The sequence below is a fragment of the Periplaneta americana genome, chromosome 12, assembly GCF_040183065.1.
Source record: "Periplaneta americana isolate PAMFEO1 chromosome 12, P.americana_PAMFEO1_priV1, whole genome shotgun sequence".
NCBI classification, from domain to species: Eukaryota; Metazoa; Arthropoda; class Insecta; order Blattodea; family Blattidae; genus Periplaneta; species Periplaneta americana.
Genome location: NC_091128.1, coordinates 176,835,891 through 176,861,919, shown reverse-complemented (window position 1 = coordinate 176,861,919; position 26,029 = coordinate 176,835,891). Strand labels below are relative to the sequence as shown.

At 43.9% G+C, this 26,029-nt stretch overlaps 1 protein-coding gene across 3 annotated transcripts in view; it reads left to right on the top strand.

Moving 5' to 3' along the window:
• LOC138711242 (small ribosomal subunit protein mS25-like) overlaps positions 1–26,029 on the top strand; it is a 149,809-nt gene that overhangs the window by 16,453 nt on the left and 107,327 nt on the right. For 2 of the 3 annotated variants that reach the window (XR_011335366.1, XR_011335365.1), the window contains exon 6: positions 2,738–2,874. The gene's annotated coding sequence lies outside the window, so the exon portion shown is untranslated. Of the gene's footprint in view, positions 1–2,737; positions 2,880–26,029 lie in introns of those variants that run through there. The other variant, XR_011335367.1, reaches the window with a different exon arrangement.

The window sequence follows — 26,029 nt, the reverse complement described above, 5'->3', positions numbered from 1 at the left end:
ATGATAACTGCTTTACACCGTATCCTTGGAAATGACAGACGCTTTACACTGTATCCTTGAAAATGATAGCTGCTTTACACTGTATCCTTGAAAATGATAGCTGCTTTACACTGTATCCTTGGAAATGATAGCTGCTTTACACTGTATCCTTGGAAATGATAGCTGCTTTACACTGTATCCTTGGAAATGACAGACGCTTTACACTGTATCCTTGAAAATGATAGCTGCTTTACACTGTATCCTTGAAAATGATAGCTGCTTTACACTGTATCCTTGAAAATGATAGCTGCTTTACACCGTATCCTTGGAAATGACAGACGCTTTACACTGTATCCTTGAAAATGATAGCTGCTTTACACTGTATCCTTGAAAATGATAACTGCTTTACACCGTATCCTTGGAAATGACAGATGCTTTACACTGTATACTTGAAAATGATAACTGCTTTACACCGTATCCTTGGAAATGACAGACGCTTTACACTGTATCCTTGAAAATGATAGCTGCTTTACACCGTATCCTTGGAAATGACAGACGCTTTACACTGTATCCTTGAAAATGATAGCTGCTTTACACTGTATCCTTGAAAATGATAACTGCTTTACACCGTATCCTTGGAAATGACAGATGCTTTACACTGTATACTTGAAAATGATAACTGCTTTACACCGTATCCTTGGAAATGACAGACGCTTTACACTGTATCCTTGAAAATGATAGCTGCTTTACACTGTATCCTTGAAATTGATAACTGCTTTACACCGTATCCTTGGAAATGACAGACGCTTTACACTGTATCCTTGAAAATGATAGCTGCTTTACACCGTATCCTTGGAAATGACAGACGCTTTACACTGTATCCTTGAAAATGATAGCTGCTTTACACCGTATCCTTGGAAATGTCAGACGCTTTACACTGTATCCTTGAAAATGATAGCTGCTTTACACTGTATCCTTGAAAATGATAGCTGCTTTACACCGTATCCTTGGAAATGACAGACGCTTTACACTGTATCCTTGAAAATGATAGCTGCTTTACACTGTATCCTTGAAAATGACAGACGCTTTACACTGTATCCTTGAAAATGATAGCTGCTTTACACTGTATCCTTGAAAATGATAACTGCTTTACACCGTATCCTTGGAAATGACAGACGCTTTACACTGTATCCTTGAAAATGATAGCTGCTTTACACTGTATCCTTGAAATTGATAGCTGCTTTACACTGTATCCTTGGAAGTGACAGACGCTTTACACTGTATCCTTGAAAATGATAGCTGCTTTACACCGTATCCTTGGAAATGACAGACGCTTTACACTGTATCCTTGAAAATGATAGCTGCTTTACACTGTATCCTTGAAAATGATAGCTGCTTTACACCGTATCCTTGGAAATGACAGACGCTTTACACTGTATCCTTGAAAATGATAACTGCTTTACACCGTATCCTTGGAAATGACAGACGCTTTACACTGTATCCTTGAAAATGATAGCTGCTTTACACTGTATCCTTGAAATTGATAGCTGCTTTACACTGTATCCTTGGAAGTGACAGACGCTTTACACTGTATCCTTGAAAATGATAGCTGCTTTACACCGTATCCTTGGAAATGACAGACGCATTACACTGTATCCTTGAAAATGATAGCTGCTTTACACCGTATCCTTGGAAATGACAGACGCATTACACTGTATCCTTGAAAATGATAGCTGCTTTACACCGTATCCTTGGAAGTGACAGACGCTTTACACTGTATCCTTGAAAAGATAGCTGCTTTACACCGTATCCTTGGAAATGACAGACGCATTACACTGTATCCTTGAAAATGATAGCTGCTTTACACCGTATCCTTGGAAGTGACAGACGCTTTACACTGTATCCTTGAAAATGATAGCTGCTTTACACCGTATCCTTGGAAATGACAGACGCATTACACTGTATCCTTGAAAATGATAGCTGCTTTACACCGTATCCTTGGAAATGACAGACGCATTACACTGTATCCTTGAAAATGATAGCTGCTTTACACTGTATCCTTGGAAGTGACAGACGCTTTACACTGTATCCTTGAAAATGATAACTGCTTTACACCGTATCCTTGGAAATGACAGACGCATTACACTGTATCCTTGAAAATGATAGCTGCTTTACACCGTATCCTTGGAAGTGACAGACGCATTACACTGTATCCTTGAAAATGATAGCTGCTTTACACCGTATCCTTGGAAGTGACAGACGCTTTACACTGTATCCTTGAAAATGATAGCTGCTTTACACCGTATCCTTGGAAATGACAAACGCATTACACTGTATCCTTGGAAACGACAGATGGTTTACACCATATTTTTGGAAACGACACATACTTTCTTGGCAAATAGCAAGCTTACAATGTGGTTGCCTGTGGTCGATATGGACATCAAGCAACCAGAAGAATGGAGTCTGCATGTGATCGGTTCTGCCAACAGTACAACCACACAAAAAGTGCAAAATAATCTCAAAGTTGTGGTCCGTGTTAAACTGGTTGCAAATATTGTAGTTTGTAATGTACCAGAATTGCCTCCTTGTAAATGGAGAGATGAGAATAAGAAAGATCCTTAATTTCTTGATGACTTACTATATCATTCCACTTGATTTACGTTTTTTTAAAAAGTCCTAAGAAATTAGAGGAACCGTATGGGTATAAAATAACAATAAAAAAATTCTTCTGTTGAAAGAAATTTTTCTTTTTTGAAAGGACTGAAAACATTCACTCGGAGAGATTTTCATCATTAGACATCGTAGCTCTTCTTGGAGACATACTGTCGATCTTCATTGAAACTCAGACGTTTTATGAAGCTATCTTCAACAGATTTGCAGCTTTGAAAGACAGGAGAATGGTGAGTGTTGAAATAAACTCATTTTTCTTTTTACATGTGCTCTAGAACTAGTAAAATTTTACATAGTTTACGAATTCAATAGTATTCATGGTATTGGTAGAACTGTCCGTCCATTAGTTTTGTGACGAGCCGCTACTGAGTGAAAGCCTAACGAATTTTTTTGGAATTTAATATTATTGTCCTTTTTGATAGTTAATAGCTTCTTGAGCACTACAGAGCAGAAATTAATGAAATGTTACTAATTCTTTTTTTAACTTTAAAACATTCTGATAATTCATTTTATGTTGCAACTTTTATGCTTCATCCTATTTCATGTAGTCATATACATTAGAAAAAACATCCCAACTTTGTAATGTACTATTTTCCATTTCAATTTTGAAATGACGGAATACAGGACCGCACCCTGTTCCTCGGTATGGCCATTATTTCCGCAATTAGAGACTGAAATATTTTAGGTTCCCCAAAAAATAAAGATAGAAAAAGTGCGGCGGATTTGCCGGATTTTAGCGGTGATTAATAGTCAAGATGCGGGGATGCTACAGTTAAAAGGGCGAGCCCCTGAGTCGCCCCCTTCTACTAGTGTAGAAAAAATTCTTCTTTGGAGGGTCAAAATGACCATTTTTTGAAATTTTGCAAGTCTCTCCCGTCCAAACGCACGGGGATAGAGAGTTGTCCTTTATGCTGGAGATAGAGTTCGAGGAGCTGTATTCAACGCCCCAATTGACTTTGTTCCCAGTACACGTACTGCGGAGTTATGGCGGCTAGAATGTCGGCGGAGTAGTGGTTTAAACCCTTCCCATTTTTTTTTCGAAAATCAGTTTGTGTTCGCGATTCCAATTTTGATACTATCGTGTAAGAAGCAAGTCAAGGGGGAATACAGGACCGCATCCCGTTCCTCCGTATGGCCATTATTTCCGGAGTTAGAGACTGAAATATTTTGGGTACCCAAAACATAAGGCTAGAATAAAGTGCGGCGGATTTGCCGGATTTTAGCGGTGATTACTACTGAAGGTATGGGATTGCTACAGTTAAAAGGGCGGACCCCTGAGTCGCCCAGTTGTCCTTGTGTAGAAAAAATTCTTTTTTGGAGGGTCAAAATGACCATATTTTGAAATTTTTCAAGTCTCTCCCGTCCAAACGCACGGGGATAGAGAGTTGTCCTTTATGCTGGAGATAGAGTTCGAGGAGCTGTATTCAACGCCCCCATTGACTTTGTTCCCAGTACACGTACTGCGGAGTTATGGCGGCTAGAATGTCGGCGGAGTAGTGGTTTGAACCCTTCCCATTTTTTTTCGAAAATCAGTTTATGTTCGCGATTCCAATTTTGATACTATCGTGTAAGAAGCAAGTCAAGGGGGAATACAGGACCGCATCCCGTTCCTCGGTATGGCCATTATTTCCGGAGTTAGAGACTGAAATATTTTAGGTACCCAAAATATAAGGCTAGAATAAAGTGCGGCGGATTTGCCGCATTTTAGCGGTGATTACTACTGAAGGTGTGGCGATGCTACAGTTAAAAGTGCGGGCCCCTGAGTCGCCCCGTTGTCCTTGTGTAGAAAAAATTCTTTTTTGGAGGGTCAAAATGACCATTTTTTGAAATTTTGCAAGTCTCTCCCGTCCAAACGCACGGGGATAGAGAGTTGTCCTTTATGCTGGAGATAGAGTTCGAGGAGCTGTATTCAACGCCCCAATTGACTTTGTTCCCAGTACACGTACTGCGGAGTTATGGCGGCTAGAATGTCGGCGGAGTAGTGGTTTAAACCCTTCCCATTTTTTTTTTTCGAAAAACAGTTTGTGTTCGCGATTCCAATTTTGATACTATCGTGTAAGAAGCAAGGCAAGGGGGAATACAGGACCTCATTCCGTTCCTCGGTATGGCCATTATTTCCGGAGTTAGAGATTGAAATATTTTAGGTACCCAAAAAATAAGGCTAGAATAAAGTGCGGCGGATTTGCCGGATTTTAGCGGTGATTACTACTGAAGGTGTGGGGATGCTACAGTTAAAAGGGCGGGACCCTGAGTCGCCCCGTTGTCCTTGTGTAGAAATAATTCTTTTTTGGAGGGTCAAAATGACCATTTTTTGAAATTTTGCAAGTCTCTCCCGTCCAAACGCACGGGGATAGAGAGTTGTTCTTTATGCTGGAGATAGAGTTCGAGGAGCTGTATTCAACGCCCCCATTGACTTTGTTCCCAGTACACATACTGCGGAGTTATGGCGGCTAGAATGTGCGCGGAGTAGTGGTTTAAACCCTTCCCATTTTTTTTTCGAAACTCAGTTTGTGTTTGCGATTCCAATTTTGATACTATCGTGTAAGAAGCAAGTCAAGGGGGAATACAGAACCGCATCACGTTCCTCGGTATGGCCATTATTTCCGGAGTTAGAGACTGAAATATTTTAGGTACCCAAAAAATAAGGCTAGAATAAAGTGCGGCGGATTTGCCGGATTTTAGCGGTGATTACTACTGAAGGTGTGGGGATGCTATAGTTAAAAGGGCTGGCCCCTGAGTCGACCCGTTGTCCTTGTGTAGAAAAAATTCTTTTTTGGAGGGTCAAAATGACCATTTTTTTAAATTTTGCAAGTCTCTGCCGTCCAAACGCACGGGGATACAGAGTTGTCCTTTATGCTGGAGATAGAGTTCGAGGAGCTGTATTCATCGCCCCCATTGACTTTGTGCCCAGTACACGTACTGCGGAGTTATGGCGGCTAGAATGTCGGCGGAGTAGTGGTTAACCCTTCCCATTTTTTTTGTCGGAAAACAGTTTGTGTTCGCGATTCTAATTTTGATACTATCGTGTAAGAAGCAAGTCAAGGGGGAATACAGGACCGCATCCCGTTCCTCGGTATGGCCATTATTTCCGGAGTTAGAGATTGAAATATTTTAGGTACCCAAAAAATAAGGCTAGAATAAAGTGCGGCGGATTTGCCGGATTTTAGCGGTGATTACTACTGAAGGTGTGGGGATGCTACAGTTAAAAGGGCGGGCCCCTGAGTCGCCCCGTTGTCCTTGTGCAGAAATAATTCTTTTTTGGAGAGTCAAAATGACCATTTTTTGAAATTTTGCAAGTCTCTCCCGTCCAAACGCACGGGGATAGAGAGTTGATCTTTATGCTGGAGATAGAGTTCGAGGAGCTGTATTCAACGCCCCCATTGACTTTGTTCCCAGTACACGTACTGCGGAGTTATGGCGGCTAGAATGTCGGCGGAGTAGTGGTTTAAACCCTTCCCATTTTTTTTTCGAAACTCAGTTTGTGTTTGCGATTCCAATTTTGATACTATCGTGTAAGAAGCAAGTCAAGGGGGAATACAGGACCGCATCCCGTTCCTCGGTATGGCCATTATTTCCGGAGTTAGAGACTGAAATATTTTAGGTACCCAAAAAATAAGGCTAGAATAAAGTGTGGCGGATTTGCCGGATTTTAGCGGTGATTACTACTGAAGGTGTGGGGATGCTACAGTTAAAAGGGCGGGCCCCTGAGTCGCCCCGTTGTCCTTGTGTAGAAAACATTCTTTTTTGCAGGGTCAAAATGACCATTTTTTTAAATTTTGCAAGTCTCTCCCGTCCAAACGCACGGGGATAGAGAGTTGTCATTTATGCTGGAGATAGAGTTCGAGGAGCTGTATTCAACGCCCCCATTTACTTTGTTCCCAGTACACGTACTGCGGAGTTATGGCGGCTAGAATGTCGGCGGAGTAGTGGTTTAAACCCTTCCCATTTTTTTTTTTTTTTTCGAAAAACAGTTTGTGTTTGCGATTCCAATTTTGATACTATAGTGTAAGAAGCAAGTCAAGGGGGAATACAGGACCGCATTTCGTTCCTCGGTATGGCCATTATTTCCGGAGTTAGAGATTGAAATATTTTAGGTACCCTAAAAATAAGGCTAGAATAAAGTGCGGCGGATTTGCCGGATTTTAGCGGTGATTACTACTGAAGGTGTGGGGATGCTACAGTTAAAAGGGCGGGCCCCTGAGTCGACCCGTTGTCCTTGTGTAGAAAAAATTCTTTTTTGGAGGGTCAAAATGACCATTTTTTTAAATTTTGCAAGTCTCTGCCGTCCAAACGCACGGGGATACAGAGTTGTCCTTTTTGCTGGAGATAGAGTTCGAGGAGCTGTATTCATCGCCCCCATTGACTTTGTTCCCAGTACACGTACTGCGGAGTTATGGCGGCTAGAATGTCGGCGGAGTAGTGGTTTAAACCCTTCCCATCTTTTTTTCGAAACTCAGTTTGTGTTCGCGATTCCAATTTTGATACTATCGTGTAAGAAGCAAGTCAAGGGGGAATACAGGACCGCATCCCGATCCTCGGTATGGCCATTATTTCCGGAGTTAGAGACTGAAATATTTTAGGTACCCAAAAAATAAGGGTAGAATAAAGTGCGGCGGATTTGCCGGATTTTATCGGTGATTACTACTGAAGGTGTGGGGATGCTACAGTTAAAAGGGCGGGCCCCTGAGTCGCCCCGTTGTCCTTGTGTAGAAAAAATTCTTTTTTGGAGGGCCAAAATGACCATTTTTTTAAATTTTGCAAGTCTCTCCCGTCCAAACGCACGGGGATAGAGACTTGTCCTTTATGCTGGAGATAGAGTTCGAGGAGCTGTATTCAACGCCCCCATTGACTTTGTTCCCAGTACACGTACTGCGGAGTTATGGCGGCTAGAATGTCGGCGGAGTAGTGGTTTTAAACCCTTCCCATTTTTTTTTTCGAAAAGAGTTTGTGTTCGCGATTCCAATTTTGATACTATCGTGTAAGAAGCAAGTCAAGGGGGAATACAGGACCTCATCCCGTTCCTCGGTATGGCCATTATTTCCGGTGTTAGAGACTGAAATATTTTAGGTACCCAAAAAATAAGGCTAGAATAAAGTGCGGCGGATTTGCCGGATTTTAGCGGTGATTACTACTGAAGGTGTGGGGATGCTACAGTTAAAAGGGCGGGCCCCTGAGTCGCCCCGTTGTCCTTGTGTAGAAAAAATTCTTTTTTGGAGGGTCAAAATGACCATTTTTTGAAATTTTGCAAGTCTCTCCCGTCCAAACGCACGGGGATAGAGAGTTGTCCTTTATGCTGGAGATAGAGTTCGAGGAGCTGTATTCAACGCCCCCATTGACTTTGTTCCCAGTACACGTACTGCGGAGTTATGGCGGCTAGAATGTCGGAGGAGTAGTGGTTTAAACCCTTCCCATTTTTTTTTCCAAAATCAGTTTGTGTTCGCGATTCCAATTTTGATACTATCGTGTAAGAAGCAAGTCAAGGGGGAATACAGGACCGCATCCCGTTCCTCGGTATGGCCATTATTTCCGGAGTTAGAGACTGAAATATTTTAGGTACCCAAAAAATAAGGCTAGAATAAAGTGCGGCGGATTTGCCGGATTTTAGCGGAGATTACTACTGAAGGTGTGGGGATGCTACAGTTAAAAGGGCGGGCCCCTGAGTCGCCCCGTTGTCCTTGTGTAGAAAAAATTCTTTCTTGCAGGGTCAAAATGACCATTTTTTGAAATTTTGCAACTCTCCCGTCCAAACGCACGGGGATAGAGAGTTGTCCTTTGTGCTGGAGATAGAGTTCGAGGAGCTGTATTCAACGCCCCCATTTACTTTGTTCCCAGTACACGTACTGCGGAGTTGTGGCGGCTAGAATGTCGGCGGAGTAGTGGTTTAAACCCTTCCCATTTTTTTTTTCGAAAAACAGTTTGTGTTCGCGATTCCAATTTTGATACTATCGTGTAAGAAGCAAGTCAAGGGGGAATACAGGACCGCATTCCGTTCCTCGGTATGGCCATTATTTCCGGAGTTGGAGATTGAAATATTTTAGGTACCCTAAAAATAAGGCTAGAATAAAGTGCGGCGGATTTCCCGGATTTTAGCGGTGATTACTACTGAAGGTGTGGGGATGCTACAGTTAAAAGGGCGGGCCCCTGAGTCGACCCATTGTCCTTGTGTAGAAAAAATTCTTTTTTGGAGGGTCAAAATGACCATTTTTTTAAATTTTGCAAGTCTCTGCCGTCCAAACGCACGGGGATACAGAGTTGTCCTTTATGCTGGAGATAGAGTTCGAGGAGCTGTATTCATCGCCCCCATTGACTTTGTGCCCAGTACACGTACTGCGGAGTTATGGCGGCTAGAATGTCGGCGTAGTAGTGGTCCCATTTTTTTTTTCGAAAAACAGTTTGTGTTCGCGATTCTAATTTTGATACTATCGTGTAAGAAGCAAGTCAAGGGGGAATACAGGTCCGCATCCCGTTCCTCGGTATGGCCATTATTTCCGGACTTAGAGATTGAAATATTTTAGGTACCCAAAAAATAAGGCTAGAATAAAGTGCGGCGGATTTGCCGGATTTTAGCGGTGATTACTACTGAAGGTGTGGGGATGCTACAGTTAAAAGGGCGGGCCCCTGATTCGCCCCGTTGTCCTTGTGTAGAAAAAATTCTTTTTTGGAGGGTCAAAATGACCATTTTTTGAAATTTTGCAAGTCTCTCCCGTCCAAACGCACGGGGATAGAGAGTTGTCCTTTATGCTGGAGATAGAGTTCGAGGAGCTGTATTCAACGCCCCCATTGACTTTGTTCCCAGTACACGTACTGCGGAGTTATGGCGGCTAGAATGTCGGCGGAGTAGTGGTTTGAACCCTTCCCATTTTTTTTTTCGAAACTCAGTTTGTGTTTGCGATTCCAATTTTGATACTATCGTGTAAGAAGCAAGTCAAGGGGGAATACAGGACCGCATCCCGTTCCTCGGTATGGCCATTATTTCCGGAGTTAGAGACTGAAATATTTTAGGTACCCAAAAAATAAGGCTAGCATAAATTGCGGCGGAGTTGCCGGATTTTAGCGGTGATTACTACTGAAGGTGTGGGGATGCTACAGTTAAAAGGGCGGGCCCCTGAGTCGCCCCGTTGTCCTTGTGTAGAAAAAATTCTTTTTTGGAGGGTCAAAATGACCATTTTTTGAAATTTTGCAAGTCTCTCCCGTCCAAACGCACGGGGATAGAGAGTTGTCCTTTATGCTGGAGATAGAGTTCGAGGAGCTGTATTCAACGCCCCCATTGACTTTGTTCCCAGTACACGTACTGCGGAGTTATGGCGGCTAGAATGTCGGCGGAGTAGTGGTTTAAACCCTTCCCATTTTTTTTTCGAAAAACAGTTTGTGTTCGCGATTCCAATTTTGATACTATCGTGTAAGAAGCAAGTCAAGGGGGAATACAGGACCGCATCCCGTTCCTCATTATGGCCATTATTTCCGGAGTTAGAGACTGAAATATTTTAGGTACCCAAAAAATAAGGCTAGAATAAAGTGCGGCGGATTTGCCGGATTTTAGCGGTGATTACTACTGAAGGTGTGGGCATGCTACAGTTAAAAGGGCGGGCCCCTGAGTCGCCCCGTTGTCCTTGTGTAGAAAAAATTCTTTTTTGGAGGGTCAAAATGACCATTTTTTGAAATTTTGCAAGTCTCTCCCGTCCAAACGCACGGGGATAGAGAGTTGTCCTTTATGCTGGAGATAGAGTTCGAGGAGCTGTATTCAACGCCCCCATTGACTTTGTTCCCAGTACACGTACTGCGGAGTTATGGCGGCTAGAATGTCGGCGGAGTAGTAGTTTTTTCGAAAAACAGTTTGTGTTCGCGATTCCAATTTTGATACTATCGTGTAAGAAGCAAGTCAAGGGGGAATACAGGACCGCATTCCGTTCCTCGGTATGGCCATTATTTCCGGAGTTAGAGACTGAAATATTTTAGGTACCCAAAAAATAAGGCTAGAATAAAGTGCGGCGGATTTGCCAGATTTTAGCGGTGATTACTACTGAAGGTGTGGGGATGCTACAGTTAAAAGGGCGGGCCCCTGAGTCGCCCCGTTGTCCTTGTGTAGAAAACATTCTTTTTTGGAGGGTCAAAATGACCATTTTTTTAAATTTTGCAAGTCTCTGCCGTCCAAACGCACGGGGATAGAGAGTTGTCCTTTATGCTGGAGATAGAGTTCGAGGAGCTGTATTCAACGCCCCCATTTACTTTGTTCCCAGTACATGTACTGCGGAGTTATGGCGGCTAGAATGTCGGCGGAGTAGTGGTTTAAACCCTTCCCATTTTTTTTTTTTTCGAAAAACAGTTTGTGTTCGCGATTCCAATTTTGATACTATCGTGTAAGAAGCAAGTCAAGGGGGAATACAGGACCGCATTCCGTTCCTCGGTATGGCCATTATTTCCGGAGTTAGAGATTGAAATATTTTAGGTACCCTAAAAATAAGGCTAGAATAAAGTGCGGCGGATTTGCCGGATTTTAGCGGTGATTACTACTGAAGGTGTGGGGATGCTACAGTTAAAAGGGCGGGCCCCTGAGTCGCCCCGTTGTCCTTGTGTAGAAATAATTCTTTTTTGGAGGGTCAAAATGACCATTTTTTGAAATTTTGCAAGTCTCTCCCGTCCAAACGCACGGGGATAGAGAGTTGTCCTTTATGCTGGAGATAGAGTTCGAGGAGCTGTATTCAACGCCCCCATTGATTTTGTTCCCAGTACACGTACTGCGGAGTTATGGCGGCTAGAATGTCGGCGGAGTAGTGGTTTGAACCCTTCCCATTTTTTTTTTCGAAAATCAGTTTCTGTTCGCGATTCCAATTATGATACTATCGTGTAAGAAGCAAGTCAAGGGGGAATACAGGACCGCATCCCGTTCCTCGGTATGGCCATTATTTCCGGAGTTAGAGACTGAAATATTTTAGGTACCCAAAAAATAAGGCTAGAATAAAGTGCGGCGGATTTGCCGGATTTTAGCGGTGATTACTACTGAAGGTGTGGGGATGCTACATTTAAAAGGGCGGGCCCCTGAGTCGCCCCGTTGTCCTTGTGTAGAAAAAATTCTTTTTTGGAGGGTCAAAATGACCATTTTTTGAAATTTTGCAAGTCTCTCCCGTCCAAACGCACGGGGATAGAGAGTTGTCCTTTATGCTGGAGATAGAGTTCGAGGAGCTGTATTCAACGCCCCCATTGACTTTGTTCCCAGTACACGTACTGCGGAGTTATGGCGGCTAGAATGTCGGCGGAGTAGTGGTTTAAACCCTTCCCATTTTTTTTTCGAAAATCAGTTTGTGTTCGCGATTCCAATTTTGATACTATCGTGTAAGAAGCTAGTCAAGGGGGAATACAGGACCGCATCCCGTTCCTCGGTATGGCCATTATTTCCGGAGTTAGAGACTGAAATATTTTAGGTACCCAAAAAATAAGGCTAGAATAAAGTGCGGCGGATTTGCCGGATTTTAGCGGTGATTACTACTGAAGGTGTGGGGATGCTACAGTTAAAAGGGCGGGCCCCTGAGTCGCCCCGTTGTCCTTGTGTAGAAAAAATTCTTTTTTGGAGGGTCAAAATGACCATTTTTTGAAATTTTGCAAGTCTCTCCCGTCCAAACGCACGGGGATAGAGAGTTGCCCTTTATGCTGGAGATAGAGTTCGAGGAGCTGTATTCAACGCCCCCATTTACTTTGTTCCCAGTACACGTACTCCGGAGTTATGGCGGCTAGATTGTCGGCGGAGTAGTGGTTTAAACCCTTCCCATTTTTTTTTTTTTTTTCGAAAAACAGTTTGTGTTCGCGATTCCAATTTTGATACTATCGTGTAAGAAGCAAGTCAAGGGGGAATACAGGACCGCATTCCGTTCCTCGGTATGGCCATTATTTCCGGAGTTAGAGATTGAAATATTTTAGGTACCCTAAAAATAAGGCTAGAATAAAGTGCGGCGGATTTGCCGGATTTTAGCGGTGATTACTACTGAAGGTGTGGGGATGCTACAGTTAAAAGGGCGGGCCCCTGAGTCGACCCGTTGTCCTTGTGTAGAAAAAATTCTTTTTTGGAGGGTCAAAATGACCATTTTTTTAAATTTTGCAAGTCTCTGCCGTCCAAACGCACGGGGATACAGAGTTGTCCTTTATGCTGGAGATAGAGTTCGAGGAGCTGTATTCATCGCCACCATTGACTTTGTTCCCAGTAAACGTACTGCGGAGTTATGGGGGCTAGAATGTCGGCGGAGTAGTGGTTTAAACCCTTCCCATTTTTTTTTCGAAAAACAGTTTGTGTTCACGATTCCAATTTTGATACTGTCGTGTAAGAAGCAAGACAAGGGGAAATACAGGACCGCATGCCGTTCCTCGGTATGGCCATTATTTCCGGAATTAGAGACTGTAATATTTTAGGTACCCAAAAAATAAGGCTAGAATAAAGTGCGGCGCATTTGCCGGATTTTAGCGGTGATTACTACTGAAGGTGTGGGGATGCTACAGTTAAAAGGGCGGGCCCCTGAGTCGCCCCGTTGTCCTTGTGTAGAAAAAATTCTTTTTTGGAGGGTCGAAATGACCATTTTTTGAAATTTTGCAAGTCTCTCCCGTCCAAACGCACGGGGATAGAGAGTTGTCCTTTATGCTGGAGATAGAGTTCGAGGAGCTGTATTCTACGCCCCCATTGACTTTGTTCCCAGTACACGTACTGCGGAGTTATGGCGGCTAGAATGTCGGAGGAGTGGTGGTTTAAACCCTTCCCATTTTTTTTTTTCGAAAAACAGTTTGTGTTCGCGATTCCAATTTTGATACTATCGTGTAAGAAGCAAGTCAAGGGGGAATACAGGACCGCATCCCGTTCCTCGGTATGGCCATTATTTCCGGAGTTAGAGACTGAAATATTTTAGGTACCCAAAAAATAAGGCTAGAATAAAGTGCGGCGGATTTGCCGGATTTTAGCGGTGATTACTACTGAAGGTGTGGGGATGCTACAGTTAAAAGGGCGGGCCCCTGAGTCGACCCGTTGTCCTTGTGTAGAAAAAATTCGTTTTTGGATTGTCAAAATGACCATTTTTTTAAATTTTGCAAGTCTCTGCCGTCCAAACGCACGGGGATACAGAGTTGTCCTTTATGCTGGAGATAGAGTTCAAGGAGCTGTATTCATCGCCCCCATTGACTTTGTGCCCAGTACACGTACTGCGGAGTTATGGCGGCTAGAATGTCGGCGGAGTAGTGGTTAACCCTTCCCATTTTTTTTTTCGAAAAACAGTTTGTGTTCGCGATTCCAATTTTGATACTATCGTGTAAGAAGCAAGTCAAGGGGGAATACAGGACCGCATTCCGTTCCTCGGTATGGCCATTATTTCCGGAGTTGGAGATTGAAATATTTTAGGTACCCTAAAAATAAGGCTAGAATAAAGTGCGGCGGATTTCCCGGATTTTAGCGGTGATTGCTACTGAAGGTGTGGGGATGCTACAGTTAAAAGGGCGGGCCCCTGAGTCGACCCATTGTCCTTGTGTAGAAAAAATTCTTTTTTGGAGGGTCAAAATGACCATTTTTTTAAATTTTGCAAGTCTCTGCCGTCCAAACGCACGGGGATACAGAGTTGTCCTTTATGCTGGAGATAGAGTTCGAGGAGCTGTATTCATCGCCCCCATTGACTTTGTGCCCAGTACACGTACTGCGGAGTTATGGCGGCTAGAATGTCGGCGTAGTAGTGGTCCCATTTTTTTTTTCGAAAAACAGTTTGTGTTCGCGATTCTAATTTTGATACTATCGTGTAAGAAGCAAGTCAAGGGGGAATACAGGACCGCATCCCGTTCCTAGGTATGGCCATTATTTCCGGACTTAGAGATTGAAATATTTTAGGTACCCAAAAAATAAGGCTAGAATAAAGTGCGGCGGATTTGCCGGATTTTAGCGGTGATTACTACTGAAGGTGTGGGGATGCTACAGTTAAAAGGGCGGGCCCCTGATTCGCCCCGTTGTCCTTGTGTAGAAAAAATTCTTTTTTGGAGGGTCAAAATGACCATTTTTTGAAATTTTGCAAGTCTCTCCCGTCCAAACGCACGGGGATAGAGAGTTGTCCTTTATGCTGGAGATAGAGTTCGAGGAGCTGTATTCAACGCCCCCATTGACTTTGTTCCCAGTACACGTACTGCGGAGTTATGGCGGCTAGAATGTCGGCGGAGTAGTGGTTTGAACCCTTCCCATTTTTTTTTCGAAAAACAGTTTGTGTTCGCGATTCCAATTTTGATACTATCGTGTAAGAAGCAAGTCAAGGGGGAATACAGGACCGCATCCCGTTCCTCATTATGGCCATTATTTCCGGAGTTAGAGACTGAAATATTTTAGGTACCCAAAAAATAAGGCTAGAATAAAGTGCGGCGGATTTGCCGGATTTTAGCGGTGATTACTACTGAAGGTGTGGGGATGCTACATTTAAAAGGGCGGGCCCCTGAGTCGCCCCGTTGTCCTTGTGTAGAAAAAATTCTTTTTTGGAGGGTCAAAATGACCATTTTTTTGAAATTTTGCAAGTCTCTCCCGTCCAAACGCACGGGGATAGAGAGTTGTCCTTTATGCTGGAGATAGAGTTCGAGGAGCTGTATTCAACGCCCCCATTGACTTTGTTCCCAGTACACGTACTGCGGAGTTATGGCGGCTAGAATGTCGGCGGAGTAGTGGTTTAAACCCTTCCCATTTTTTTTTCGAAAATCAGTTTGTGTTCGCGATTCCAATTTTGATACTATCGTGTAAGAAGCTAGTCAAGGGGGAATACAGGACCGCATCCCGTTCCTCGGTATGGCCATTATTTCCGGAGTTAGAGACTGAAATATTTTAGGTACCCAAAAAATAAGGCTAGAATAAAGTGCGGCGGATTTGCCGGATTTTAGCGGTGATTACTACTGAAGGTGTGGGGATGCTACAGTTAAAAGGGCGGGCCCCTGAGTCGCCCCGTTGTCCTTGTGTAGAAAAAATTCTTTTTTGGAGGGTCAAAATGACCATTTTTTGAAATTTTGCAAGTCTCTCCCGTCCAAACGCACGGGGATAGAGAGTTGCCCTTTATGCTGGAGATAGAGTTCGAGGAGCTGTATTCAACGCCCCCATTTACTTTGTTCCCAGTACACGTACTCCGGAGTTATGGCGGCTAGATTGTCGGCGGTGTAGTGGTTTAAACCCTTCCCATTTTTTTTTTTTTTTTTTCGAAAAACAGTTTGTGTTCGCGATTCCAATTTTGATACTATCGTGTAAGAAGCAAGTCAAGGGGGAATACAGGACCGCATTCCGTTCCTCGGTATGGCCATTATTTCCGGAGTTAGAGATTGAAATATTTTAGGTACCCTAAAAATAAGGCTAGAATAAAGTGCGGCGGATTTGCCGGATTTTAGCGGTGATTACTACTGAAGGTGTGGGGATGCTACAGTTAAAAGGGCGGGCCCCTGAGTCGACCCGTTGTCCTTGTGTAGAAAAAATTCTTTTTTGGAGGGTCAAAATGACCATTTTTTTAAATTTTGCAAGTCTCTGCCGTCCAAACGCACGGGGATACAGAGTTGTCCTTTATGCTGGAGATAGAGTTCGAGGAGCTGTATTCATCGCCACCATTGACTTTGTTCCCAGTAAACGTACTGCGGAGTTATGGGGGCTAGAATGTCGGCGGAGTAGTGGTTTAAACCCTTCCCATTTTTTTTTCGAAAAACAGTTTGTGTTCACGATTCCAATTTTGATACTATCGTGTAAGAAGCAAGTCAAGGGAGAATACAGGACCGCATCCCGTTCCTCGGTATAGCCATTATTTCCGGAGTTAGAGATTGAAATATTTTAGGTACCCAAAAAATAAGGCTAGAATAAACTGCGGCGGATTTGCCGGATTTTAGCGGTGATTACTACTGAAGGTGTGGGGATGCTACAGTTAAAAGGGCGGGCCCCTGAGTCGTCCCGTTGTCCTTGTGTAGAAATAATTCTTTTTTGGAGGGTCAAAATGGCCATTTTTTGAAATTTTGCAAGTCTCTCCCGTCCAAACGCACGGGGATAGAGAGTTGTTCTTTATGCTGGAGATAGAGTTCGAGGAGCTGTATTCAACGCCCCCATTGACTTTGTTCCCAGTACACGTACTGCGAAGTTATGGCGGCTAGAATGTCGGCGGAGTAGTGGTTTAAACCCTTCCCATTTTTTTTTCGAAAATCAGTTTGTGTTCGCGATTCCAATTTTGATACTATCGTGTAAGAAGCAAGTCAAAGGGGAATATAGGATCGCATCCCGTTCCTCGGTATGGCCATTATTTCCGGAGTTAGAGACTGAAATATTTTAGGTACCCAAAAAATAAGGCTAGAATAAAGTGCGGCGGATATGCCGGATTTTAGCGGTGATTACTACTGAAGGTGTGGGGATGCTACAGTTAAAAGGGCGGGCCCCTGAGTCGCCCCGTTGTCCTTGTGTAGAAAAAATTCTTTTTTGGAGGGTCAAAATGACCATTTTTTGAAATTTTGCAAGTCTCTCCCGTCCAAACGCACGGGGATAGAGAGTTGTCCTTTATGCTGGAGATAGAGTTCGAGGAGCTGTATTCAACGCCCCCATTGACTTTGTTCCCAGTACACGTACTGCGGAGTTATGGCGGCTAGAATGTCGGCATAGTAGTGGTTTAAACCCTTCCCATTTTTTTTTTCGAAAATCAGTTTGTGTTCGCGATTCCAATTTTGATACTATCGTGTAAGAAGCAAGTCAAGGGGGAATACAGGACCGCATCCCGTTCCTCGGTATGGCCATTATTTCCGGAGTTAGAGATTGAAATATTTTAGGTACCCTAAAAATAAGGCTAGAATAAAGTGCGGCGGATTTGCCGGATTTTAGCGGTGATTACTACTGAAGGTGTGGGGATGCTACAGTTAAAAGGGCGGGCCCCTGAGTCGACCCGTTGTCCTTGTGTAGAAAAAATTCTTTTTTGGAGGGTCAAAATGACCATTTTTTTAAATTTTGCAAGTCTCTGCCGTCCAAACGCACGGGGATACAGAGTTGTCCTTTTTGCTGGAGATAGAGTTCGAGGAGCTGTATTCATCGCCCCCATTGACTTTGTGCCCAGTACACGTACTGCGGAGTTATGGCGACTAGAATGTCGGCGGAGTAGTGGTTAACCCTTCCCATTTTTTTTTTTTCGGAAAACAGTTTGTGTTCGCGATTCTAATTTTGATACTATCGTGTAAGAAGCAAGTCAAGGGGGAATACAGGACCGCATCCCGTTCCTCGGTATGGCCATTATTTCCGGAGTTAGAGATTGAAATATTTTAGGTACCCAAAAAATAAGGCTAGAATAAAGTGCGGCGGATTTGCCGGATTTTAGCGGTGATTACTACTGAAGGTGTGGGGATGCTACAGTTAAAAGGGCGGGCCCCTGAGTCGCCCCGTTGTCCTTGTGCAGAAATAATTCTTTTTTGGAGGGTCAAAATGACCATTTTTTTTAATTTTGCAAGTCTCTCCCGTCCAAACGCACGGGGATAGAGAGTTGATCTTTATGCTGGAGATAGAGTTCGAGGAGCTGTATTCTACGCCCCCATTGACTTTGTTCCCAGTACACGTACTGCGGAGTTATGGCGGCTAGAATGTCGGCGGAGTAGTGGTTTAAACCCTTCCCATTTTTTTTTCGAAACTCAGTTTGTGTTTGCGATTCCAATTTTGATACTATCGTGTAAGAAGCAAGTCAAGGGGGAATACAGGACCGCATCCCGTTCCTCGGTATGGCCATTATTTCCGGAGTTAGAGACTGAAATATTTTAGGTACCCAAAAAATAAGGCTAGAATAAAGTGTGGCGGATTTGCCGGATTTTAGCGGTGATTACTACTGAAGGTGTGGGGATGCTACAGTTAAAAGGGCGGGCCCCTGAGTCGACCCGTTGTCCTTGTGTAGAAAAAATTCTTTTTTGGAGGGTCAAAATGACCATTTTTTTAAATTTTGCAAGTCTCTGCCGTCCAAACGCACGGGGATACAGAGTTGTCCTTTATACTGGAGATAGAGTTCGAGGAGCTGTATTCATCGCCCCCATTGACTTTGTTCCCAGTACACGTACTGCGGAGTTATGGCGGCTAGAATGTCGGCGGAGTAGTGGTTTAAACCCTTCCCATTTTTTTTTTCGAAAAACAGTTTGTGTTCGCGATTCTAATTTTGATACTATCGTGTAAGAAGCAAGTCAAGGGGGAATACAGGACCGCATCCCGTTCCTCGGTATGGCCATTATTTCCGGAGTTAGAGATTGAAATATTTTAGGTACCCAAAAAATAAGGCTAGAATAAAGTGCGGCGGATTTGCCGGATTTTAGCGGTGATTACTACTGAAGGTGTGGGGATGCTACAGTTAAAAGGGCGGGCCCCTGAGTCGACCCGTTGTCCTTGTGTAGAAAAAATTCTTTTTTGGGGGGTCAAAATGACCATTTTTTTTAATTTTGCAAGTCTCTGCCGTCCAAACGCACGGGGATACAGAGTTGTCCTTTATGCTGGAGATAGAGTTCGAGGAGCTGTATTCATCGCCCCCATTGACTTTGTGCCCAGTACACGTACTGCGGAGTTATGGCGGCTAGAATGTCGGCGGAGTAGTGGTTTAAACCCTTCCCATTTTTTTTTTTCGCAAAACAGTTTGTGTTCGCGATTCTAATTTTGATACTATCGTGTAAGAAGCAAGTCAAGGGGGAATACAGGACCGCATCCCGTTCCTCGGTATGGCCATTATTTCCGGAGTTAGAGATTGAAATATTTTAGGTACCCAAAAAGTAAGGCTAGAATAAAGTGCGGCGGATTTGCCGGATTTTAGCGGTGATTACTACTGAAGGTGTGGGGATGCGACAGTTAAAAGGGCGGGCCCCTGAGTCGCCCCGTTGTCCTTGTGTAGAAAAAATTCTTTTTTGCAGGGTCAAAATGACCATTTTTTGAAATTTTGCAAGTCTCTCCCGTCCAAACGCACGGGGATAGAGAGTTGTCCTTTATGCTGGAGATAGAGTTCGAGGAGCTGTATTCAACGCCCCCATTGACTTTGCTCCCAGTACACGTACTGCGGAGTTATGGCGGCTAGAATGTCGGCGGAGTAGTGGTTTAAACCCTTCCCATTTTTTTTTCGAAAATCAGTTTGTGTTCGCGATTCCAATTTTGATACTATCGTGTAAGAAGCAAGTCAAGGGGGAATACAGGACCGCATCCCGTTCCTCAGTATGGCCATTATTTCCGGAGTTAGAGACTGAAATATTTTAGGTACCCAAAAAATAAGGCTAGAATAAAGTGCGGCGGATTTGCCGGATTTTAGCGGTGATTACTACTGAAGGTGTGGGGATGCTACAGTTAAAAGGGCGGGCCCCTGAGTCGCCCCGTTGTCCTTGTGTAGAAAACATTCTTTTTTGCAGGGTCAAAATGACCATTTTTTTTAAATTTTGCAAGTCTCTCCCGTCCAAACGCACGGGGATAGAGAGTTGTCATTTATGCTGGAGATAGAGTTCGAGGAGCTGTATTCAACGCCCCCATTTACTTTGTTCCCAGTACACGTACTGCGGAGTTATGGCGGCTAGAATGTCGGCGGAGTAGTGGTTTAAACCCTTCCCATTTTTTTTTTTTTTTTTTTCGAAAAACAGTTTGTGTTCGCGATTCCAATTTTGATACTATAGTGTAAGAAGCAAGTCAAGGGGGAATACAGGACCGCATTTCGTTCCTCGGTATGGCCATTATTTCCGGAGTTAGAGATTGAAATATTTTAGGTACCCTAAAAATAAGGCTAGAATAAAGTGCGGCGGATTTGCCGGATTTTAGCGTTGATTACTACTGAAGGTGTGGGGATGCTACAATTAAAAGGGCGGGCCCCTGAGTCGACCCGTTGTCCTTGTGTAGAAAAAATTCTTTTTTGGAGGGTCAAAATGACCATTTTTTTTAATTTTCCAAGTCTCTGCCGTCCAAACGCACGGGGATACAGAGTTGTCCTTTTTGCTGGAGATAGAGTTCGAGGAGCTGTATTCATCGCCCCCATTGACTTTGTTCCCAGTACACGTACTGCGGAGTTATGGCGGCTAGAATGTCGGCGGAGTAGTGGTTTAAACCCTTCCCATCTTTTTTTCGAAACTCAGTTTGTGTTCGCGATTCCAATTTTGATACTATCGTGTAAGAAGCAAGTCAAGGGGGAATACAGGACCGCATCCCGTTCCTCGGTATGGCCATTATTTCCGGAGTTAGAGACTGAAATATTTTAGGTACCCAAAAAATAAGGGTAGAATAAAGTGCGGCGGATTTGCCGGATTTTAGCGGTGATTACTACTGAAGGTGTGGGGATGCTACAGTTAAAAGGGCGGGCCCCTGAGTCGCCCCGTTGTCCTTGTGTAGAAAAAATTCTTTTTTGGAGGGTCAAAATAACCATTTTTTTAAATTTTGCAAGTCTCTCCCGTCCAAACGCACGGGGATAGAGACTTGTCCTTTATGCTGGAGATAGAGTTCGAGGAGCTGTATTCAACGCCCCCATTGACTTTGTTCCCAGTACACGTACTGCGGAGTTATGGCGGCTAGAATGTCGGCGGAGTAGTGGTTTTAAACCCTTCCCATTTTTTTTTTTCGAAAAACAGTTTGTGTTCGCGATTCCAATTTTGATACTATCGTGTAAGAAGCAAGTCAAGGGGGAATACAGGACCTCATCCCGTTCCTCGGTATGGCCATTATTTCCGGAGTTAGAGACTGAAATATTTTAGGTACCCAAAAAATAAGGCTAGAATAAAGTGCGGCGGATTTGCCGGATTTTAGCGGTGATTACTACTGAAGGTGTGGGGATGCTACAGTTAAAAGGGCGGGCCCCTGAGTCGCCCCGTTGTCCTTGTGTAGAAAAAATTCTTTTTTGGAGGGTCAAAATGACCATTTTTTGAAATTTTGCAAGTCTCTCCCGTCCAAACGCACGGGGATAGAGAGTTGTCCTTTATGCTGGAGATAGAGTTCGAGGAGCTGTATTCAACGCCCCCATTGACTTTGTTCCCAGTACACGTACTGCGGAGTTATGGCGGCTAGAATGTCGGAGGAGTAGTGGTTTAAACCCTTCCCATTTTTTTTTCCAAAATCAGTTTGTGTTCGCGATTCCAATTTTGATACTATCGTGTAAGAAGCAAGTCAAGGGGGAATACAGGACCGCATCCCGTTCCTCGGTATGGCCATTATTTCCGGAGTTAGAGACTGAAATATTTTAGGTACCCAAAAAATAAGGCTAGAATAAAGTGCGGCGGATTTGCCGGATTTTAGCGGAGATTACTACTGAAGGTGTGGGGATGCTACAGTTAAAAGGGCGGGCCCCTGAGTCGCCCCGTTGTCCTTGTGTAGAAATAATTCTTTCTTGCAGGGTCAAAATGACCATTTTTTGAAATTTTGCAACTCTCCCGTCCAAACGCACGGGGATAGAGAGTTGTCCTTTGTGCTGGAGATAGAGTTCGAGGAGCTGTATTCAACGCCCCCATTTACTTTGTTCCCAGTACACGTACTGCGGAGTTGTGGCGGCTAGAATGTCGGCGGAGTAGTGGTTTAAACCCTTCCCATTTTTTTTTTCGAAAAACAGTTTGTGTTCGCGATTCCAATTTTGATACTATCGTGTAAGAAGCAAGTCAAGGGGGAATACAGGACCGCATTCCGTTCCTCGGTATGGCCATTATTTCCGGAGTTGGAGATTGAAATATTTTAGGTACCCTAAAAATAAGGCTAGAATAAAGTGCGGCGGATTTCCCGGATTTTAGCGGTGATTACTACTGAAGGTGTGGGGATGCTACAGTTAAAAGGGCGGGCCCCTGAGTCGACCCATTGTCCTTGTGTAGAAAAAATTCTTTTTTGGAGGGTCAAAATGACCATTTTTTTAAATTTTGCAAGTCTCTGCCGTCCAAACGCACGGGGATACAGAGTTGTCCTTTATGCTGGAGATAGAGTTCGAGGAGCTGTATTCATCGCCCCCATTGACTTTGTGCCCAGTACACGTACTGCGGAGTTATGGCGGCTAGAATGTCGGCGGAGTAGTGGTCCCATTTTTTTTTTTCGAAAAACAGTTTGTGTTCGCGATTCTAATTTTGATACTATCGTGTAAGAAGCAAGTCAAGGGGGAATACAGGACCGCATCCCGTTCCTCGGTATGGCCATTATTTCCGGACTTAGAGATTGAAATATTTTAGGTACCCAAAAAATAAGGCTAGAATAAAGTGCGGCGGATTTGCCGGATTTTAGCGGTGATTACTACTGAAGGTGTGGGGATGCTACAGTTAAAAGGGCGGGCCCCTGATTCGCCCCGTTGTCCTTGTGTAGAAAAAATTCTTTTTTGGAGGGTCAAAATGACCATTTTTTGAAATTTTGCAAGTCTCTCCCGTCCAAACGCACGGGGATAGAGAGTTGTCCTTTATGCTGGAGATAGAGTTCGAGGAGCTGTATTCAACGCCCCCATTGACTTTGTTCCCAGTACACGTACTGCGGAGTTATGGCGGCTAGAATGTCGGCGGAGTAGTGGTTTGAACCCTTCCCATTTTTTTTTTCGAAACTCAGTTTGTGTTTGCGATTCCAATTTTGATACTATCGTGTAAGAAGCAAGTCAAGGGGGAATACAGGACCGCATCCCGTTCCTCGGTATGGCCATTATTTCCGGAGTTAGAGACTGAAATATTTTAGGTACCCAAAAAATAAGGCTAGCATAAATTGCGGCGGAGTTGCCGGATTTTAGCGGTGATTACTACTGAAGGTGTGGGGATGCTACAGTTAAAAGGGCGGGCCCCTGAGTCGCCCCGTTGTCCTTGTGTAGAAAAAATTCTTTTTTGGAGGGTCAAAATGACCATTTTTTGAAATTTTGCAAGTCCCTCCCGTCCAAACGCACGGGGATAGAGAGTTGTCCTTTATGCTGGAGATAGAGTTCGAGGAGCTGTATTCAACGCCCCCATTGACTTTGTTCCCAGTACACGTACTGCGGAGTTATGGCGGCTAGAATGTCGGCGGAGTAGTGGTTTAAACCCTTCCCATTTTTTTTTCCAAAAACAGTTTGTGTTCGCGATTCCAATTTTGATACTATCGTGTAAGAAGCAAGTCAAGGGGGAATACAGGACCGCATTCCGTTCCTCGTTATGGCCATTATTTCCGGAGTTAGAGACTGAAATATTTTAGGTACCCAAAAAATAAGGCTAGAATAAAGTGCGGCGGATTTGCCGGATTTTAGCGGTGATTACTACTGAAGGTGTGGGGATGCTACAGTTAAAAGGGCGGGCCCCTGAGTCGCCCCGTTGTCCTTGTGTAGAAAACATTCTTTTTTGCAGGGTCAAAATGACCATTTTTTTAAATTTTGCAAGTCTCTCCCGTCCAAACGCACGGGAATAGAGAGTTGTCCTTTATGCTGGAGATAGAGTTCGAGGAGCTGTATTCAACGCCCCCATTTACTTTGTTCCCAGTACATGTACTGCGGAGTTATGGCGGCTAGAATGTCGGCGGAGTAGTGGTTTAAACCCTTCCCATTTTTTTTTTTTTCGAAAAACAGTTTGTGTTCGCGATTCCAATTTTGATACTATAGTGTAAGAAGCAAGTCAAGGGGGAATACAGGACCGCATTCCGTTCCTCGGTATGGCCATTATTTCCGGAGTTAGAGATTGAAATATTTTAGGTACCCTAAAAATAAGGCTAGAATAAAGTGCGGCGGATTTGCCGGATTTTAGCGGTGATTACTACTGAAGGTGTGGGGATGCTACAGTTAAAAGGGCGGGCCCCTGAGTCGCCCCGTTGTCCTTGTGTAGAAATAATTCTTTTTTGGAGGGTCAAAATGACCATTTTTTGAAATTTTGCAAGTCTCTCCCGTCCAAACGCACGGGGATAGAGAGTTGTCCTTTATGCTGGAGATAGAGTTCGAGGAGCTGTATTCAACGCCCCCATTGATTTTGTTCCCAGTACACGTACTGCGGAGTTATGGCGGCTAGAATGTCGGCGGAGTAGTGGTTTGAACCCTTCCCATTTTTTTTTTCGAAAATCAGTTTCTGTTCGCGATTCCAATTTTGATACTATCGTGTAAGAAGCAAGTCAAGGGGGAATACAGGACCGCATCCCGTTCCTCGGTATGGCCATTATTTCCGGAGTTAGAGACTGAAATATTTTAGGTACCCAAAAAATAAGGCTAGAATAAAGTGCGGCGGATTTGCCGGATTTTAGCGGTGATTACTACTGAAGGTGTGGGGATGCTACAGTTAAAAGGGCGGGCCCCTGAGTCGCCCCGTTGTCCTTGTGTAGAAAAAATTCTTTTTTGGAGGGGCAAAATGACCATTTTTTGAAATTTTGCAAGTCTCTCCCGTCCAAACGCACGGGGATAGAGAGTTGCCCTTTATGCTGGAGATTGAGTTCGAGGAGCTGTATTCAACGCCCCCATTTACTTTGTTCCCAGTACACGTACTCCGGAGTTATGGCGGCTAGATTGTCGGCGGAGTAGTGGTTTAAACCCTTCCCATTTTTTTTTTTTTTTCGAAAAACAGTTTGTGTTCGCGATTCCAATTTTGATACTATCGTGTAAGAAGCAAGTCAAGGGGGAATACAGGACCGCATTCCGTTCCTCGGTATGGCCATTATTTCCGGAGTTAGAGATTGAAATATTTTAGGTACCCTAAAAATAAGGCTAGAATAAAGTGCGGCGGATTTGCCGGATTTTAGCGGTGATTACTACTGAAGGTGTGGGGATGCTACAGTTAAAAGGGCGGGCCCCTGAGTCGACCCGTTGTCCTTGTGTACAAAAAATTCTTTTTTGGAGGGTCGAAATGACCATTTTTTGAAATTTTGCAAGTCGGAGTTTTTTTTCGAAAAACAGTTTGTGTTCACGATTCCAATTTTGATACTGTCGTGTAAGAAGCAAGACAAGGGGGAATACAGGACCGCATGCCGTTCCTCGGTATGGCCATTATTTCCGGAGTTAGAGACTGAAATATTTTAGGTACCCAAAAAATAAGGCTAGAATAAAGTGCGGCGGATTTGCCGGATTTTAGCGGTGATTACTACTGAAGGTGTGGGGATGCTACAGTTAAAAGGGCGGGCCCCTGAGTCGCCCCGTTGTCCTTGTGTAGAAAAAATTCTTTTTTGGAGGGTCGAAATGACCATTTTTTGAAATTTTGCAAGTCTCTCCCGTCCAAACGCACGGGGATAGAGAGTTGTCCTTTATGCTGGAGATAGAGTTCGAGGAGCTGTATTCTACGCCCCCATTGACTTTGTTCCCAGTACACGTACTGCGGAGTTATGGCGGCTAGAATGTCGGAGGAGTGGTGGTTTAAACCCTTCCCATTTTTTTTTTTCGAAAAACAGTTTGTGTTCGCGATTCCAATTTTGATACTATCGTGTAAGAAGCAAGTCAAGGGGGAATACAGGACCGCATCCCGTTCCTCGGTATGGCCATTATTTCCGGAGTTAGAGACTGAA